Raw genomic sequence first — 21,995 nt, forward strand, 5'->3', positions numbered from 1 at the left:
CTGAATAGGAGAAAGTATTTGCAAATAATATGACTGATAACGAGTTAATATCAAAAATATATAAATACTACACACAAGTCAATAACAACAACAACAAAAAAGCCAACTAAGAAATGGGCCGAATAGATATTTTTCCAAAGACTACATACAGATGGCAGCAGGTACATGAAAAGATGCTCAACATTGCTAATCAGCAGAGAAATGCAATTATAAACCACAAGATATGACCTCACACCTGTCAGAATGGCTACCATCAAAAAGTCTAGAAATAGCAAATATTGGTGAGGATATGGAGAAAAGGGTACCCTTGTACCCTTTTGGTGGGCATGTAAATTGGAACAGCCACTATGAAAACAGTTTGGAGTTTCCTCGAAACAATAACAATAGAACTACCATGTGACCCAGCAATTCCACTCCTAGGCATATATCCAAAGATAACAAAAACACTAATTTGAAAAGTTACATTCACCCTAATGTTCACAGCAACATTATTTACAATAGCAAAGATATGGAAGCAACTTAAGTGTCCATTAACAGATGATTGGATAAATAAGAAGTGATAGACACACACACACACACACACACACACAAAATGGAATAATATCCATAAATAAATTTTGCCGTTTGCAACAACATGGATGGACTTGGAGGGTATTATGCTTAGTGAATTAAGACAGCAGAGAAAGACAAATGCTGTTATCACTTGTATGTAGAATCTACAAAATGAAACCAATGAATGAGTATAAACAAACAAATAAATTTACAGGTATAGAGAATAAATTAGTGGTTACCAGTGGTTACCAGTGGTTACCAGAGGAAAGGTTGGAGGGGACAAGATAGGGTAGGAGATTAAGAGGTACAAACTATTAAGTATAAAATAAATAAGATACAAGAATATATACACACATATATATATATATATATATTTTTTTTTTTTTTTTGCGGTATGCAGGCCTCTCATTGTTGTGGCCTCTCCCGTTGTGGAGCACAGGCTCCGGACGCGCAGGCTCAGCGGCCATGGCTCGCGGGCCCAGCCGCTCTGCGGCATGTGGGATCTTCCCGGACCGGGGCACGAACCCGTGTCCCCTGCATCGGCAGGCGGACTCTCAACCACTGCGCCACCAGGGAAGCCCCACATGAATATATTTTATAGCACAGGGAAAATAGCCAATATTTTATGATAACATTAAAAGGAGTATAATCTATAAAAATATTGGATCATTGTGCTGTACATCTAAAGCTAATATAATAAAGTATATCAACTATATTTCAATAAAAAAGGTGTGTTTATGTTATATAGTAGTTAGATTTTTTAGCAGTTAGTTCAAATACATCAGAAATACATCTACATGTGGAACAACTCCTACAGAACACCTACTGAACGCTGGCAGAAGACCTCAGACCTCCCAAAAGGCAAGAAACTCCCCACATACCTGAGTAGGGCAAAAGAAAAAAAAAAAGAGAGAGAGAGACAAAAGAATAGGGATGGGACCTGCACCAGTGGGAGGGAGCTGTGAAGGAGGAAACGTTTCCACACACTAGGAAGCCCCTTCACTGGTGGAGACGGGGGGGGGGTCGTGGGGGGGGAGCTTTGGAGCCATGGAGGAGAGCAGAGCAACAGGGGTGAGGAGGGCAAAGCAGAGAGATTCCCACACAGAGGATCGGTGCCAACTAGCACTCACCAGCCTGAGTAGCTTGTCTGCTCACCCGCCGGGACGGGCGGGGGCTGGGAGCTGAGGCTTGGGCTTCGGAGGTCAGATCCCAAGGAAAGGACTGGGGTTGGCTGCGTGAACACAGCCTGAAGGGGGCTAATGCCACACAGGTAGCTGGGACGGAGTCCGGGAAAAAGTCTGGACCTGCCAAAGAGGCAAGAGACCACTGTTTCAGGATGCATAAGGAGACGGGATTCAGAGCGCCGCCTAAACGAGCTCCAGAGACAGGCATGAGATGCGCTTATCAGCGCAGACACTAGAGAGGTGCATGAAGTGCTAAGGCTGCTGCTGCAGCCACCAAGAAGTCTGTCTGCAAGTACAGGTCACTATCCACACCTTCCCTACCGGGAGACTGTGCAGCCCGCCACTGCCAGGGGCCCATGATCCAGGGACAACTACCCTGGGAGAACAAACGGTGCACCTCAGGCTGTTGCAACGTTATGCCGGCCTCTGCCGCTGCAGGCTCGCCCTGCATTCCGTACCCCTGCCTCCCCCCGGCCTGAGTGAGCCAGAGCCCCTAATCAGCTCCTGCTTTAACCCCATCCTGTCTAAGTGAAGAACAGATGCCCTCAGGCAACCTAAACGCAGAGGCAGGGCCAAATCCAAAGCTGAACCCCAGGAGCTGTGAGAACAAAGAAGAGAAAGGGAAATCTCTCCCAGCAACCTCAGGAGCAGTAGATTAAATCTCCACAGTCAACTTGATGTACCCAGCATCTCTGGAATACCTGAATAGACAAGGAATCATCCCAAGATAGGATGTGGACTTTGGAAGAACTGTAGACCTGGGGTTTGCTTTCTGCATCTAATGTTTCTAGTTTTATGTTTATCTCAGTTTAGTATTTAGAGTTTATTATCATTGGGATATTTGTTTATTGATTCGGTTGCTCTCTTCCTTTTTTTTATATAGATTTTTTTTTATCTTTTTCTCTTTTTGTGATGGTGCATGTGTATGCTTCTTTCTGTGATTTTGTCTGTACAGCTTTGCTTTTACCATTTATCCTGGAGTTCTGCCTGTCCGTTTTTTTCTTTTCCTTTTTTTATAGAATAGTTTTTAGCGATTATTATCATTGGTGATATGTGTTTTCATTTGGTTGCTCTCTGCTTTCTTCTTTTTCTTTTCCTTTTTTAATTACTCTTTAATTATTTTAATTTTTATTTTAAGAATTTTATTTACTTCTTTCCTTCCTTCCTTCCTTCCATCATTCCATCCTTCCTTTTCTCTTTCTTTCTTTCCTTCTTTCCTCCTTTCCTCCTTTCTTTCTTTCTTTCTTTCCTTCTTTCTTTCCTTCTTTCCTTCTCTCTTTCTCTCTCTTTCTCCCTTATTTTCTGAGCTGTGTGGCTTACAGGGTCTTTGTGCTATGGCCAGGTATCAGGCCTGTGCCTCTGAGTTGAGACAGCCGAGTTCAGGACCTCCCAGCTCCACGTAATATCAAAGAGTGAAAGCTCTCCCAGAGATCACCATCTCAATGCTAAGACCCAGCTCCACTCAACGATCAGCAAGCCACAGTGCTGGACACCCTATGACAAACAACCAGCAAGACAGGAACACAATCCCACCCATTAGCAGAGAGGCTGCCTAAAGTCATAATAAGGTCACAGACACACCAAAACACACCACTGGACGCAGTCCCACCCACCAGAAACACAAGATCTAGCCTCATCCACCAGAATACAGGCACCAGTCCCTTCTACCGGGAAGCCTACACAATCCACTGAACCATCTTTAGGTACTGAGAGCAGACACCAAAAACAATGGGAACTAGAAACCTGCAGCCTGTGAAAAGGAGACCCCAACCACAGTAAGTTAAGCAAAATAAGAAGACAGAGAAACACAAAGCAAATGAAGGAGCAAGGTAAAACCCCATGAGACCAAACAAATGAAGAGGAAATAGACAGTCTACCTGTAAAAGAATTCAGAGTAATGATAGTAAAGATGATCCAAAATCTTGGAAACAGAATGGAGAAAATACAAGAAACATTTAACAAGGACCTAGAAGAATTAAAGAGCAAACAAACAATGATGAACAACACAAAAAATGAAATTAAAAATTCTCTAGAAGGAAGCAACAGTAGAATAACTGAGGCAGAAGAACGGATAAGTGACCTGGAAGATAAAATAATGGAAATAACTACTGCAGAGCAGAATAAAGAAAAAAGAATGAAAAGAATTGAGGACAGTCTCAGAGACCTCTGGGACAACATTAAACACACCAACATTTGAATTGTAGGGGTCCCAGAAGAGGAAGAGGAAAAGAAAGGGACTGAGAAAATATTTGAAGAGATTATAGTTGAAACTTTCCCTAATATGGGAAAGGAATTAGTCAATCAAGTCCAGGAAGCACAGAGAGTCCCATACAGGATAAATCCAAGGAGAAACATGCCAAGACACATATTAATCAAACTATCAAAAAGTAAATACAAAGAAAAAATATTAAAAGCAGCATGGGAAAAATAACAAATGACATACAAGGGAAAACCCATAAGGTTAACATCTGATCCTTCAGCAGAAACTCTGCAAGCCAGAAGGGAATGGCAGGACATATTTTAAGTGATGAAAGGGAAAAACTAACAACCAAGATTACTCTACCCAGCAAAGATCTCATTCAGATTCAACAGAGAAATTAAAACCTTTACAGACAAGCAAAACTAAGAGAATTCAGTACCACCAAACCAGCTTTACAACAAATGCTAAAGGAAATTCTCTAGGCAGGAAACACAAGAGAAGGAAAAGACTTACAATAACAAACCCAAAACAAGTAAGAAACTGGTAACAGGAACATACATATCAATAACTACCTTAAATGTAAATGGATTAAATGCTTCAACCAAAAGACAAAGACTGGCTGAATGGATTCAAAAACAAGACCCATATATATGCTGTCTACAAGAGACCCACTTCAGACCTAGGGACACATACAGACTGAAAGTGAGGGGATGGAAAAAGATATTCCATGCAAATGGAAATCAAAACAAAGCTGGAGTAGCAATTCTCATATCAGACAAAATAGACTTTAAAATAACTATCAAGGGATCAATCCAAGAAGATGATATAACAATTGTAAATATTTATGCACCCAACATAGGAGCACCTCAATACATAAGGCAAATGTTAACAGCCATAAAGGGGAAATGGACAGTAACACAATAATAGTAGGGGGCATTAACACCCCACTTTCACCAATGGACAGATCATCCAAAATGAAAATATATAAGGAAACACATGCTTTAAATGATATATTAAACAAGATGGACTTAATTAATATTTAAATACATTAAACAAAATGGACTTAGTTGATATTTATAGGACATTCCATCCAAAAACAACAAAATACACTTTCTTCTCAAGTGCTCATGGAACATGCTCCAGGATAGATCATATCTTGGGTTACAAATCAAGCCTTGGTATATTTTAAGAAAACTGAAATTGTATCAAGTATTGTTTCCGACTACAAAGCTATGAGACTACATAAGAATTACAGGGAAAACAACTGTAAAATATACAAACACAGGGAGGCTAAACAATACACTACTAAATAACCAAGAGATCACTGAATAAATCAAAGAGGAAATCAAAAAATACCTAGAAAAAATGACAATGAAAACACCATTACCCAAAACTTATGGGAGGCAGCAGAAGCAGTTCTAAGAGGGAAGTTTATAGCAATACAATCCTACCTCAAGAAACAAGAAACAACTCAAATAAACAACCTAACCTTACACCTAAAGCAATTAGAGAAAGAAGAACAAAAACCCCAAAGTTAGCAGAAGGAAAGAGATCATAAAGATCAGTTCAGAAATAAATGAAAAAGAAATGAAGGAAATGATAGCCAAGATCAATAAAACTAAAAGCTGGTTTTTTGAGAAGATAAACAAAATAGATAAACCATTAGCCAGAGTCATCAAGGAAAAAAGGGAGAATACTCAAATCAAAAGAATTAGAAGTGAAAAAGGTAAAGTAACAACTGACACTGCAGAAATACAAAGGATCATGAGAGATTACTATAAGCAACTATATGCCAATAAAATGGAAAACCTGGAAGAAATGGACAAATTCTTAGAAAAGCACAACCTCCCAAAACTGCACCAGGAAGATATAGAAAATATAAACAGACCAATCTCAAGCAGTGAAATTGAAACTGTGATTTAAAATCTTCCAACAAACAACAGCCCAGTACCAGATGGCTTCACAGGTGAATTCTATCAAACATTTAGAGAAAACCTAACACCTATTCTTCTCAAACTGCTCCAAAATATAGCAAAGGGAGCAACACTCCCAAACTCATTCTGCAAGGCCACTGTCACCCTAATACAAAAACCAGACAAAGATTTCACAAAAAAAGAAAACTACAGGCCAATAACACTGATGAACATAGATGCAAAAATCCTCAACAAAATACTAGCAACCAGAATCCAACAGCATATTAAAAGGATCATACACCATAAGCAAGTGGGGTTTAGCCCAGGAATGCAAGGATTCTTCAATATACTCAAATCAGTGTGATAAACCATATTAACAAATTGAAGAATAAAAACCATATGATCATCTCAATAGATGCAGAAAAAGCTTTCGACAAAATTCAACAACCATTTATGATAAAAACCCTCCAGAAAGTAGGCATAGAGGGAACTTACCTCAACATAATAAAGGCCATATATGACAAACCCACAGCCAACATCATGCTCAAAGGTGAAAAACAAACTATTTCCATGAAGATCAGGAACAAGAGAAGTTTGCCCATTCTCACCACTATTATTCAACATAGTTTTGGAAGTTTTAGCTAGAGCAATCAGAGAAGAAAAAGAAATAAAACAATCCAAATCAGAAAAGAAGCAGTAAAACTGTCACTCTTTGCAGATGACATGATACTATACATAGAGAATCCTAAAGATGCTACCAGAAAACTACTAGAGCTAATCAATGAATTTGGTAAAGTAGCAGCATACAAAATTAATGCACAGAAATCCCTTGCATTCCTATACACTAATGATGAAATATCTGAAAGAGAAATAAAGGAAACACTCCCATTTACCACTGCAACAAAAAGAATAAAATACCTAGGAATAACCCTATGTAAGGAGACAAAAGACCTGTACACAAAAAACTATAAGAGGGCTGCCCTGATGGCACAGTGGTTGAGAGTCCGCCTGCCGATGCAGGGACACGGGTTCGTGCCCTAGTCCGGAAAGATCCCACATGCCGTGGAGTGGCTAGGCCCGTGAGCCATGGCCACTGAGTCTGCGCATCCGGAGCCTGTGCTCTGCAACGGGACAGGCCACAACAGAGAGGCCCGCATACCGCAAAAATAAAAAAAGTATGAGACACTGATGAAAGAAATTAAAGATGATACAAACAGATGGAGAGATATACCATGTTACTGGATTGGAAGAATCAACATTGTGAAAATAACTATACTACCCATAGTACTCTACAAATTCAAGCAATCCCTATCAAACGACCAATATCATTTTTAACAGAAGTAGAACAAAAAATTTCACAATTTGTATGGAAACACAAAAGACCCCAAATAGACAAAGCAATCTTGAGAAAGAAAAAGGGAGCTGCAGGAATCAGGCTCCCCGTCTTCAGACTATAGTACAAAGCTACAGTAATCAAGACAGTATGGTACTGGCACAAAAACAGAAATCAAGATCAATGGAACAGGATAGAAAGCCCAGAGATAAACCCACGCACATATGTTCACCTTATTTTTGATAAAGGAGGCAAGAATATACAATGGAGAAAAGACAGCCTCTTTGATAAATGGTGCTGGGAACACTGGACAGGTACATGTAAAAGAATGAAATTAGAACACTCCCTAACATCATACACAAAAATAAACTCAAAATGGATTAAAGACCTAAATGCAAGGCCAGACACTGTAAAAACTCTTAGAGGAAAACATAGAACACTCTATGATATAAATCACAGCACAATCCTTTTTGACCCACCTTGTAGAGAAATGGAAATAAAAACAAAAATAAACAAATGGGACCTAATGAAACTTAAAAGGCTTTGTACAGCAAAGGAAATCATAAACAAGATGAAAAGACAACCCTCAGAATATGAGAAAATATTTGCAAATGAAGCAACTGACAAAGGAGTAACCTCCAAAATGTACAAGTAGCTCATGGAGATCAATATCAAGAAATCAAACAACCCAGTCCAAATTGGGTAGAAGACCTAGATAGACATTTCTCCAAAGAAGATATACAGATTGCCAACAAACACATGAAAGGATGCTCAACATCACTAATCATTAGAGAAATGCTACAATGAAGTATGAAAACTACAATGAAGAATCACCTCACACCAGTCAGAATGGCCATCATCAAAAAATCTACAAACAATAAATGCTGGAGTGGGTGTGGAAAAAAGGGAACCCTCTTGCACTGTTGGTGGGAATGTAAATTGATACAGCCACTATGGAGAACAGTATGGAGGTTCCTTAAGAAAGTAAAAATAGAACTACCATACGACCCAGCAATCCCACTGCTGGGTATATACCTTGAGAAAACCATAATTCAAAAAGATTCATGTACCGCAATATTCATTGCAGCTCTATTTACAATAGCCACGACATGGAAGCAACCTAAGTGTCCATCAACAGATGAATGGATAAGGAAGATGTGGCACATACATACAATGGAATATTACTCAGCCATAAAAAGAAATGAAATTGAGTTATTTGTAGTGAGGTAGATGGACTTAGAGACTGTCATACAGAATGAAGTAAGTCAGACAGAGAAAAACAAATACCATATGCTAAAACGTATATATGGAATCTAAAAAAAAAATTGTTTCTGAAGAACCTAAGGGCAGGACAGAAATAAAGATGCAGACGTAGAGAATGGACTTGAGGACACGGGGAGGGGGAAGTGGTGAGCTGGGACGAAGTGAGAGAGTGTCATGGACATATATACACTACCAAATGCAAAACAGATAGCTAGTGGGAAGCAGCTGCATAGCACAGGGACATCAGCTCTGTGCTTTGTGTCTACCCAGAAGGGTGGGATAGGCAGTGTGGGAGTGAAACTGAAGAGGGAGGAGATATGTGGATATATATGTATGTAGAGCTGATTCACTTTTTTAAAAAGCAGAAACACACATACAATTGTAAAGCAATTATACTCCAATAAAAATGTTAAAAAAAAAAAAAAAGGAGAAATGAGGCTTTGGAATGAAGGCCTGGAAGGATTAAAAAACTTAGATCCTCCCCCAGTGATTGTGCGGTTGACTGAGCAGAAGGAGACTGTGGTTTTGCCAAACAATTGGAGGCAGACAGTTCACAAGTGTAGCCACACACTTGGATGTTTGATTTTCTCCCTATAATATTACAGCTGGCCTAGGCCTGGAGAAGTCAGTTTAAAGAATATGTCCAGAAGTAAGTGTAACTGGGCTGAGACTGTGAAAGAAAAACAGGCAAAACACTTTCTCAAGCACTAGGAAAAGAGAGGTTGGAATCAGAAGCCAAGGGATTTAAAATATAGAAACAGAAATGAGAAGATGATGGAAGGAAGTCGAAATGTGAATGGACTGGAAATCCCAGTAAAGAAGAGCAGGCATTGTGGGGACTTGGACCACAAAAGGGGGAAGTATGGTAAATGATCCTAAACGTCCTCTCCAGACTAATTTTATATTATTTAATTAAGTTTCATAATACCCATTGAGATTTATCATTAAATTTTATTATACGTATACATCCACAAGGAAAAAGTAATATATTTACATTGTTAGACATTCTCAGTCAAAGCATGTTAAATATCTCAGTCCATGCAAACCTTATTTTATGTCACTTTGCTGTGTTTGGTTGTTGTCTACAATACAAATTGTAATTGCGTGCACAATTCTCATTCCACTGGGTGTTCACTCTTGTGTCTTTAGAAAATTAAACGTTTAAGTCACCAAATTGATGACCGTTTCTTTAGTATTGAGCAGAATTCAATAACAGGGACTCCATGGTCTGTCAGTGAAAATCCTTTACCCTGCTTGTAGGGATGGATCTATTTGAGCCTATAATTAAATCTTACACGGGCTTATTCTGACATATTTACTTTTGACAATTTAAGAAGCCAATATTACCCATTATTATGTATACATTATTGATCTTTTGAATTTTAGTTTTCAACTCCAAATCATGGATTAAAAAAATAGAATTTTATTCTAATAGAAAAGTTATCTTCTTTATTTCCTTTCAGCCAGCCTATTGTGAGGCTAAAAAATGGTCAAAATCAAACAAATATTATACAATGTAAATTATCATGAAATGTAATAGATTACCACCAATATTTATCAATATTTACAATATCTATCAATATTTAATATATACACCAAATTTGGATTTAAATATGTGTGGGTTTAAATATTTATATGTTTAAATTTCAGCACCATTTCTTATTTATGAACTGTGTCATCTAGAGCAACTACTCATATCTCTAAACTCTCTATTTCCTCATATGTAAATTGTATGTAATAATACAGGCCTCAGGGACTTCTCTGGTGGTGCAGTGGATAAGACTCTATGCTCCCAATGCAGGGGGTCCGGGTTCAATCCCTGGTCAGGGAACTAGATCCCACGTGCATGCCACAACTAAGAGTTCACGTGCCACAACTAAGGAGCCCTCCTGCTGCAACTAAGGAGCCCATGTGCTGCAACAAAGGAGCTGGCCTGCCACAACTAAGGAGGCCATCTGCTGCAACTAAGAACTGGTGCAGCCAAATAAATAAATAAATATTTAAAAAAATAATATAGGCCTCAAAGAATAGTGGTATTTATTTGTCAGTTATTAGTAATAAATTGATTATTATTGATGTGGAACTTCTTAGACAATATATTTTATAAGAAAGATTGATATATAATATCTTTATAAACGTTACATGATTGAGCTGAGAATTCTGAAGATAGAATATACTATATTCATCTTTAGTTTGCATTTTTATGTAACAATGTGCATAACTTATATGAATCATTTTTTTTTTCATGTTAAACTGAGAACTTCAAACAATGCCTAAGGAAAACCACTCTAAGAGCACAGTGATGGATTTCTTGAAGTGTTTTGTTCCCCATCAGAGGAAGAAACAAAGTGAGACCCAAGAAGATATAAGAAATAAGTAATCTGTTTAAGAACAAAAAAATGGCACTATGTTGGAACATAATGTGCCAGAAAAAATGGATTTGAAATGATCCAGAATCTAGGCATACACAGTAAAGAGGAAAAAAAATAGATGTGCCATAATGGAAGAGAAAGATTACAGAAAAGGCAGTTCAGGAAGCACATTTCTATGTTGTTATCCTATTTTCCTTTCCCTCTTTTAGAAGTAATAACTCTCCCAATTAATTTCCATCTATGCACATATTCACTGTGTATTATTTAGAAGAGAATCAGTTCCATATTTTAAAAAGGGATGAGATTATAAAAGGAGGAAAGTGTAATGAGGTAGAAAACTGAAGGGAAAAAAACACAAAATAAGATTAGATAAAGAGAAATGAAAAAGAAACCATATAGTTGTATCTTAATATGTTAACCAAATAATTTTGCTGCAAAAACCAAAAACTGGCTAGGCCAAAATTTAACAAAGGGCCGTTTTATGTAAAATGTTTCTTCACAAGTAAAAGTTTATGAAATTCTGAGATCGTTCAGTAGATTAGATATATCTGCAAATCACTATCAATCAAGCTGAAACCTCTGTAGTATGTACTTTTATGAATATTATTTTTTAAAAAACAAATTCACCCCTATGAAACAAGAATAGCTCTTTTCTTCTCTTTGCTTAATAAAATTAACAAACAAATACACATATATAGGAAAAAAAAAACCATGTAAAGTGTGTTCACTGCATGACCCAGTTGTGCACAGAGTTGAATGTCTTTCTTGTGTTTTCCTGGAGAAAATACTTCAGTGCTTCCTTTGTCTTGTTTTCTGTAACTATTTTTAAATTTTCCCCAAATGATCCAGAGATCTATTCTCCTTCTAGAATTAGACTTTTTCCCAACCATAATATTTTCTTGCAGATGGTTCTTCTGTTACACTTTGAACTGGTTGTTCTCCACTCATGCAGCAGTCTTCTTCCTTGAACTTCCATTCATCTTCAACTTAGGACTTCCTCCACTACGTCCCATCCCTTGTTTCCTGATCTTCATGCTTTCCTGTTTTTAACTCAGTAATATTGTTGGAGTCCATCCCTCAGTAATTATCTTGGGTCTTGGTGTTGAATCTTTCTTGGATTCTTTATCAAATTGACTGGGTAATGGCCAGGATGCCTTAAGCAGTCACCCTGGGTGGTAACTTCTCTGACCAGCTGTAACAGTTATTACTCTTTCATTGCATTTCTGCTTCCTGAACATGTATTCAAACATATCATCTAGGATTTTCTTCTCTTTCAAAGAGCTGGAGGGCTGGAGTTGGGTATTTCTCTTCTGCCAGTGAGGTTAGGCTTAGATAAATTCCAAACTGTTTGGTTCTGGTAAAAGTTTCCCTTGAGGGTGCACTTTGTTAAGAACAGGGACATGTGGGCATATTTCAGAATAGTGACTTTTCCCCTCCCCCTGCCAGAAGTATGAGAGAATTTTTCCTCTATTCTTCACAGTAAGAATCTAATGGGACTCCTAGAGGTAAAACGTATTAAAGATTGGGGCCACATGGAGATTTTAACTCTCAAGCTAGTGCACACTGAGCCTCTAGCACTCTGTCAATACAGTTTGTGTTCCTACTGGGATTGGCACCAGTGATGGGATTCTGTTCCACTTCTGGGTTTATACTCCCAATAAGCTGTGATTCTCTGTATTCTCCTATTTCTCCAGGTTTAGGGACAGCAGTTTGCCTTGTGGCTTTAGCTCCCTGATGACTCTAAAAAGAGTTGCTGTTTTTCAGTTTATTCATCACTTTTCCTGTTGTGAGGAAGCAAGTAACAACTTTCAGGCTCCTTACAATTTGGACTAAAACCCAGAAGTACAATCAACACAATATACAAAAGTCCTTTTACGAATTTTTCTCTTAGATCGTCAGTTCATCTCTTAGATAGGTCAATAACAGTTATTTCCTATGTGACTTTTAAATCTTTTCAGTGTTAAAATGCATGTTTCATTTTATCCTTTCCCCAAAAGGTACATCTAGATAATTGTTCAATTTTGCTGACTTTTCACCAAATCAGTATTCTTAATCATTGTATTTAGGAACTGGGTCCAGAATAATTCTCTCACTGATGATGGCATTTATTAATCCATTTGGGAATTTTGTTCTAGACCTTGCTAAGTGTAAAGACTTGGGCGAGGTACTGAATTCTACACAAAGAGGAGTAAGATGTGATTTCCACTTTCAAGGTCGTAACAGTCTATCGATAAGTTGCCAAGATACACTTGGAATGCACAAAGTGATAAAATGGCAATGCATTAGTTTCCTGTGGTTCCTATAGAAACATCAGAAACCTGTGCCTTAAATCTATAGAAATTTATTGTCTCACAGTTTTAGAGGCCAAAAGTCCTAAATCAACATGTTGGCAGGGCTACATTCCATCCCAAAGCTAGAGCGGAGCATCTATTTTTGCCACTTCCAACTTCTGGTGACTCCACGTGTTCCTTGGCTTGTGGCTATACTGCTCCAGTCTCTCTGGGTCACACAGCTTCCTCCTCCTGTGTTTGTGTTTCTCCTTTTCTGTCTGTCTCAAAATGTTTCTCTCTCATAAAGATAAATGTGATTGCATTTAGGGCCCTCCTGGTTAATCCAAGATAAGTTTTGCCTCTCAAGATTCTTAACTTAATCACATCTTTTGCCATACTAGGAATAATTCAGACATTCTGAATATAAGGGCATGGACCTATATTTTGGGGGCCATGATTCAATTCATTATGGCCAATAAAACACCAAAATCTATAGAAATAGAGAAAGAAGTCAGGGAACCCCTGCTTTTAAGGTAGGTATATTTAACCTGGCAGAAAGAAAGAGTTTTAATGTTTTTTTGTTTTTAAAGAAAAAAAATCCATGCTGAGTGATTACTTCTGTGTCTCTCATAATCCTAATCATGAATACATGTTATTTAAACATCACAAAATCTTAATCAGCATATGATTATACCAAGTGATTTGTAGCTGAGTTCAAGAATTTCAAGGACATTATAGGATTATTCTAATTTCTCTAGTCATAATGCTCATAGGTTATAAAGTCAGGACTTCCACCCACATTTTTCTGACCCAAAGCTCATGAGCTTTTAAGAAAAAAGAATATGATAATAATAATATTCGTATAATTAGTGTTAACTAGAAGAATATGTTTTCTTTTATCTTCAGAGTATGATGTGTTTACTCTAAGTTTGTTTTCTTTTCATTAACTCAGAATTTGAGGGCAGCACTTTTTGGATTATTCTACTAGCTCCCCATTTATCATTAGAACTGCTACTACACTCAACTGGTGAGCCAGTAAAAGCCGGCTTTAAAAGCAAGAAGCTTTATGCCATGTGCCTATGGGGCTTGCTGTCAGAGCAGTCCTGACACATCCCATAGAAGCAGAGAAAATGGAACCTCTGAGCCAGAGGTAACAGCAGAACTGATGAAATGAGCAGCTGTGCTCACAGGCTTCAGTAGCATCATCATTTCTTCCTATTTATTGTTATATTCTTACTGAGGATAAGAAAAGACTTTTTGAGGTAGGCTTGCCATCAATCAGTTCCAGAATGCTTGGAGGTGAGGGAAGCTTGGCTTATACATGAAGAGCAAAGAATCTACATTCCATAAAGCTGAGCATCACATAGGCTGTTTTGCCTTAAATCATAAATGAAGATCAAAGTAGAGAAGAGATTTAGTGGCACAATTTGATAGATCCTTGTTTGTTGGAAAATAAATCATATGACAAACTAATAATAGAAGACAAGAGACTTGAAAACTTAAAGAAAACTGGGCTGTTTATCTCCAGTTATAACATTGTTTGATGAAATTATTTTGAGATTTTAGTAAGCTCTAGGCTTTGAGAGATCAAGCTATAATCCTGATAGATTGACCCTTTCTAATTTGTAGTTTTGTTTTCTTGTTCTTCATTTCGTGATGGCATGAGTACTTCTAAGCCACTAGTTGATAAAATGAAAAGACAAAGAAAAACAAATAATTTTAATAAAGTGAACCTTGATCTAAATTTTGTACACTTATTAAAAATAGAGAAAGTTTAATTTATGGCCCAAGAGCTATCAAAGACGGTCATTCTTTTCATGGCTTTGTTTATCCTCATTTTGTAGCTTTAGTGTTTGGAATATAATAACTCCTTAATAAAGAAAAATGTGGTGAGTCTAAATACATTGCATTTATAGGATCTTCAATGTTAACCGGCAGGCTCAAGGCCTTTTATGTATTCTTGGCCTCTCTTCTCCAAATTTCAGCCTAAGCAGAGGCACAGCTTGTTAAAGGGAATTTATTTTGGCCGCCCCTGCTCACAGCTGATCCTCATTAGGGAAAACAAACCTCACTTTAAAAAGAACTATTGAGGGCTAAGGAAGAGGTCAATGTAAATTAGTTCACAAAGTGAGACTTCAATTGTTACCTAGTAGAGGGGCAGGAAGTCACATAAAGAGACACCAATTTGAAAGAAAAGGCCTAAGGCCTGTTTTATTCAAAGTTAAGCCTTTAAGTGAGTTTCTCTCTGTCTCTCCTGCTTTCTTTTTTCTCTCTCACAGATGTTTACCTGCCTGTGAAAGAGCACAGAGATCCTTTTTGAAGTCTGTTTTCATGCAACATCTGTGAGAATTTTGGCTTTAGGTCTTACTTCAAAGCTTTTGTACCTAATGATACCACAGAAAGATGATTCAACAGTAACAGCACACCCTCCCAGGAAGACATTTCCATGTGATATAATTTTTGATGTTTAATAGCAGCATAAATTTTCAAAAGGCAAACAAGGTATGTTAGGTGCATGTGAGGAAAGAATCAACTTCCCTGTGCCAAAGAATGATACCAAAATGGTAAAATGAGCTTCTGACACTATCTTTTCAGCAAATCTCTACTAGAATTTTTCTTAGCTCTAAAAAAAAACACACTTGAAGTGAGCAAAAACTCTCCCTGATCCTCTTTTCTTACTGAAATAGAAAAGAATGCATATGCCAAAACAATGTCCATATACCAGAACCTGAGGCTCTATCTGTTCTAACAAAGTTACCACATCCATCATGGCAACTTCAATCAGGGCAACTACTGGGCTGAGCTTGCAGCGGTCTACAGTCACCTTCCAGGATTCATCTGGTTTTTGCAAGATCATTGCTAGGTAACTTAACTGGGGATGTGATAAGGACCACCATCCTTGCATCTGTTAGAAACTCATGGCTGATATAAATCTCCTAAACTCTATATAATACATACATGATACAATTTTTATTTATATATTTTTACTTACTTTCTCATGACAGGAACAGTTTCAGAGGCTTCCATGTGGCTTTCCCTATTTTGGTAGTTATCTACAACCAAGGACCCGATCTGGAAGTTGTACTAACTTCCAAGTATGTTAATACCAATTAAACATTCAGGGTCCAGGGAAATGACCATCAGGTGGTCTATGTAAGTGATTTATTACCTGTCTCCCATATGCCCCCATACATATAGGAAGGCCACAATAATGTTTCAAAGTATTCGTAGTTCAATATCACAGAAACCCTATAACCTATACCAACAGTGCTAAAAATATGAGTAATCCCCATCTCCCAATTTATAGTCAAGTGAGTAAATGGCCATAATTTTCTTGAGGAAAAATGCAGCAAATCATTGCTTTGTATACATGCTATGGTACTGCAATTGTTCCACTTGGAACCACTGTTTAGTGGGCTCTGATTCTGAACAATGGTCCCCAGTCTGAAACCTATGCAAGGAATCATGACATATTTATTAGGGTGGCTATCCTCAGACGCCCAATCACCAAACCTTGATTTCTTCTGCTGGTTCAAGCTGAGTAGTGACTTTGTCAGACACCAATCTATTTTGCCCCTAGGGAGGTCATATTCTATTAACCATCCTTGTAAGTCCCTGTGTATCTGGTTCCCAGGGCTATTACTCCAACTTTGCTAGTGATCACAACATATGTGGTTAAGTGCCACCTGGTTACTGACAGTTAACTGCTGCCACCTAGACTCTACTATTTTAAAGTCCATTCATGGACATTGTTTTCAGCTAGATAAATTCTGTAATACTATTTTCTATCTCCAGCCCTAAAATGAAAAGTAGAGACCCTACTGAACTTTTTTTTTTTTTTTTTTTGCTGTACACGGGCCTCTCACTGTTGTGGCCTCTCCCGTTGCGGAGCACAGGCTCCGGACGCACAGGCCCAGCGGCCATGGCTCACAGACCCAGCTGCTCCGCGGCATGTGGGATCCTCCTGGACCGGGGCACGAACCCGCGTCCCCTGCATCGGCAGGCGGACTCTCAACCACTGTGCCACCAGGGAAGCCCCTGAACTTTTTAATGATGCTGCTTCCTGTCTCACCAGGCCATTCATATGGCCTTGATAAATTTTGTGTCCTTGGGCCTTCCCAAGGAACATAACCATCATGCTTATCTTCTGACTGTACATATTACATCCATTCTAGCATGTCTACTTCTTCGAACTTTTTAATTTCTTTATCCATCATCTGACATTGCAGTTCATGCATTTCAGTTTTGCTCAGCTTGGCCACTGTGTGTACCATGCCATGTACTGGGAGCCACCTTATTAGTTTGTACAATCTCCTGAGGTTCTTTCCAGGACACTAAATCCTTTATCTCCAAAGAATATTCTCAGGTAAATAAATTCTTCCCTTTCCAATTCTATGTTCTAGTCCCTTTGATAAAGAATCTTCTAATACAGTGCCACTAATACATCCCAGATGGCTACTGATACATGTCAGATAGATTTGCAGCATCTTTAAATTACAGTACTTTGTTTATGAAGCCAAGTGCATGATATTGTGACTTAAAACCTAGGTATAAGCCAAGTGGCCAGGAGGGAAAGTGAGGGCAGATCTTGAGTGGTATATCTGCTGCCTTTCAGGATTATTGAGATGACTGCTCTTAGCAAAAAGGAATGGAACACTTCTGCAGGCTTAGAAGGTTCAGAAGAGTCAGAGGAATCAAAATCTTCAGAAGCAATCATCCGCATGTCTAGATTCTGTGTGTTAAATCTTCAGATTTTCCCAATGGGGGCAATGCCCTTGGTATAACAAATCTGCCAAGTTTAACCTCCTTTGAAGTTAGTCGCACAGACTAATAAATCTCAGGCCTCATGTTTGGCTTTCTCTGCACTCCTGCTGCAAAACGAGGGCTTCTTTGCCTCTACCAAGGAGTCCCTTTGGCTTTCACATCTCATTTTTAATTCATTCTTATTTTCTTTATCATTCTATTATCATTCTGTAGAGAAATTATAGCCCATAAGAGCGTGACAGAGAGGGGACTGGAATTATAGAAATTGAGGAAGGTATTAATGGTCTCCTTGCTCCTGGATGAATTCATGTCCATGTTCATAAGAGTGCACTCTCACTTGTGAATCCCATCATATCACTTCCTTTCCCAAATCTCTTCAGGATAAACCATATATATATATATATATATATATATATATATATATATATATATAACAAGACTGTATTATCTATTCCCCACCAAAATAGTAAACTCATTTCCTGTTGCTCCCTTTTGTGGCATTTTAAATTCTCAAAAAATATGTAAATATAGAGAAGATCAATAATTATCAACATATGTCCAATCGTGTTTTGGCTCTGCCCAAAACATGATTACTTTAAGGTTACTTTAGGATTACTTCAGAGTTACTTTAACCCCTGAATAGTATACATGAAAATCCTAAACATAACATTTCATCAGGGAAAAAATAGCATAAGGACTAAAAAAATACAAAATAAGACAAAAGCTTTTCCAGCTATCCACCCACAAATTTAACAATAAACCCTTAATATTAAAAAATCTAGTCAGTGTATATATCTGCATGATGTATCATAATTTATTTCCAAAGTTGTTTTATTGAAATCAGAATCCCAACAGGGCTCAGAATATTGATAGCTTGGTTGATTATTCTCTTGTCTTTAAATCTATAGGTTGTCCCTCTCTCTTTTTTCCATGACGTTTATTCTTCCTTGTGGGTGGTCATTTGCCTTGTAGAGTTAACAAAATTTTGCATTTTTCTGTGTGTATTCCTGTTTTATTTTTAACATATTTCTCCGATTTTCATGTTTTTCTTTTTTAACAAATTAGTGATTGGGAACTACAGTTTTGATTCAGATTTGATTGGTAAGAGTTCTTCATAGTTGATGTGCTACACTTCTTATTTCTTCACATTAGGGAGCACATAATATCTGGTTGTCTCAAGTTTTATGTTCTTAAAATTAATCACTAGGTTCATTCACTTAAAATCCCCCTCGATGTGTTATGATTCTTAAACACTAATACATTTAGATGTACTGTTTTCTCTATGGTTTTGAGTGCCCACAGCATACTTTACTTATATAGCATTATAATAATTATTTTAAAGAAATAAAGCAATTAACAAGGATTAATGTACAAAAATGCTTATTATAGAATGTTTGGGGATAGAAGAAATTAGAAACACATTTAATATCAAGTAATAAAGGCACAGATAAATTATGTGGTACTTGCATAAGATGGAATGTTTTGTAGGTATTAACATGCTTTCAAAAAATATTTAATAACATGGAAAATGTTCTTCATGTAATGCTACATCAAAAAGTGCTGAAGACTCAGATTGCTCCTTAAGAAAATACAAAAGCTTATCAAATGTAATTTCAAGAGCAAAGAAATAATATGTAATTTTAACTTCCTAGTGTTTCTGAGCGTCTGTAAATATACTAAATTTTAATTTAGGATAATGGATAATAAGAACCAATATTACTAAATATCAACAAACTGATTTGTAATTATATATGGCTGAATAAAGTTGTTTCATTTGCCCTTTTCTCAGTAATCTGGTGCCAACAACAAAAGTAAAAGTTAATGAAAAATATTTTAAGTGCATCTTCAGTAAGAATAAAAAATATTTTTTAGCTCTCAAAAGAAGATTTTGTTAGCATAAGGAAATATGACCAAACTGCGGAAGAACTGTGAGATCATAAGATTAACAATACAGACCTCAATAACACAAAACAAAGTTATAAAATTAGGTGACTATCCTTGTGTTTCCTGAATTAAAGTTTGGGAAAAGGAGCAGGTTTCTTCAGGAGAATTAATGAGTGCTAAGAAACACATCGAAACCAAATTGTATGGACGAGGTTTTCTCGTATGGAATTGCTGGCATAGCACCCAAGTGAGGACAACTCGAAATCCCCATAAGAATGACAAATAAATTCTGAAGAATCCAGAATATGTGCTATGAAGGTATTTTGAAAAAGTTATAAATCTATAAACAGACATGAAAAAGTCTCTAAATCTTACCATCAAATAGAAAGCAAAATCCAAAACAATACAGAATATTAGTCCAATGTTTATATTTCCATCAATTTGAATAGTTTACATTTAACAAATTTCATGAATTAAACATATAGACAAAACATTCATATTATTTTTATTTTAAATTTTGTTTTGTTGAACACTGGTTAGTTTGAGCATTTCATTGTATTTATCACATTTTTTACATTTGCTTTCCTGAATTTCTTCTTCCTGGCATTTATTCAATATAATACTTACCTTCATTTTTTAATGAAATCTCTTGCCCCTATATTGATTATTTTGCATTGCAGAAGTTATTTCTCTATTTTGAGATTTGTTTAAACTTTTTGAAGCTTTTGGTGTTTAACCAAATCATTATGCCTGCTTTTATTGTGTAGCTCAGAATTTCAGTCATCTCCTGTATTATTTCAGTAATTTTATGCTCTATATATTTAACTCCTTATTCCATCTGAATTTTATTTTGATTTGTATTTTAAAATCTATATAAGGAGACCAACCATCTGCTAACTAAAATGTACATATGTATTTTGCATTATCATATCATGATATTTGTGCCCTACAGAAATCCCTGAATAAAGCATACTACTGTAGTTGAGGGGAGGGGCGGGGGGACAGTGTGTCCTTAAAGAGAATAACTTACCATCAAGAGAAGAGTAGGTCCTTCGAGAGAAAACAGAAACTTAACAGAAAATGTTAACTTGCTGGACAAGAGAAAACACATTTCAAGTTTCTCCTTAACCACTATTCTACAGAATGCCAAGCACTTGAGTGTATTCACTTTTGACAGTAGGGGATAGAGTGTATTAAATAATTTTGATACTCACTAGCTGATCCCATGAAGATGGGCTGCTGCTTCGGTTGCTTTGGAAAACCATAAATATCTATTTAAAACTCAGTTTGTGAACATCTGTGCTTAAGTTAATCAAATATTTTATCAACGTTTCTTCATTCATTCTCAGTTCCATGAGGTGAAAACGTGCTTCATTTTTCCCCCCTCAGTCCACCATTCACCAGAGGAAAGTTCTCCTTCGTTTGCAGCATTATGTTTTTTTTTTTTTTTTTTTTTTTTTTAGCATTATGTTTTTATCAGATCAAATGTTGGGCAATTATCAGCTTCATCTTGACCTGTGTCTTCAGAAATGTTGAAAGGAATCTGAAACTAGTAACTGATAAATAACTATGTCACTTTCTGGATTAAAAAAAAATCTCGTAATTTGTAAAAGTGACTGTTTCATGAAGTTACAATTTTCTGTAGATTGGATTTTATGTTTCACCTTCTTTCACTTAACTATTCTCTCATCACACCTAGTTTCTATTATTTTCTTCTGAATTCTGAGAAAAATTGAGTATGTATGTATGCCGAGTATGTATTTCATTGCATTGATTTTCTAAGGAATATAACTTGCTGCTTACTGCTATCACAATGATTTTAAATTTGATAATTCTGTTTTTAATCAGGAATAATAATTTCTTTATAATCTCTAGAATAATAAAGAGGCAATGATAGCTATGAATCAGGTCGAAAATGGAGTGGTGGCTAGACTCTGGGTTTCCGGGGTTCTAGGCACGTCCCAACCACATCTGGGGCTTCCCACGTCTAGAGGTGCCTCAAGCAAGGAGGGCTTAGCTCACACTTGGAAGGCCCCTATTTACTTTGTCATGTTCCCCAGGGTGGGAGTCAGCTTGCTGAACGCCTTCCTGTTTGCACCAGAGAAAACATAAGAACCCAAGTTTTTGCCTATCCCCATCTCTGCATCAGGTCCAAGCCCTTTTCCTCGAGATATGGTAACCATTCTTTATTCCATAACCCTCATTTGAAACCACTTCTGACCTACAATGAAGATGAATAAAGAAAACCTGGACCATTGCT

At 37.1% G+C, this 21,995-nt stretch overlaps 1 pseudogene; it reads right to left on the reverse strand.

Annotated features, from left to right (window-relative positions):
* LOC132529992 (T-box transcription factor T-like) overlaps nt 1–15,944 on the reverse strand; it is a 54,918-nt pseudogene extending 38,974 nt beyond the window's left edge.
* Nucleotides 15,945–21,995: the final 6,051 nt, after the last annotated feature.

Source organism: Lagenorhynchus albirostris, chromosome 11 (assembly GCF_949774975.1).
Source record: "Lagenorhynchus albirostris chromosome 11, mLagAlb1.1, whole genome shotgun sequence".
Taxonomy (NCBI): Eukaryota; Metazoa; Chordata; class Mammalia; order Artiodactyla; family Delphinidae; genus Lagenorhynchus; species Lagenorhynchus albirostris.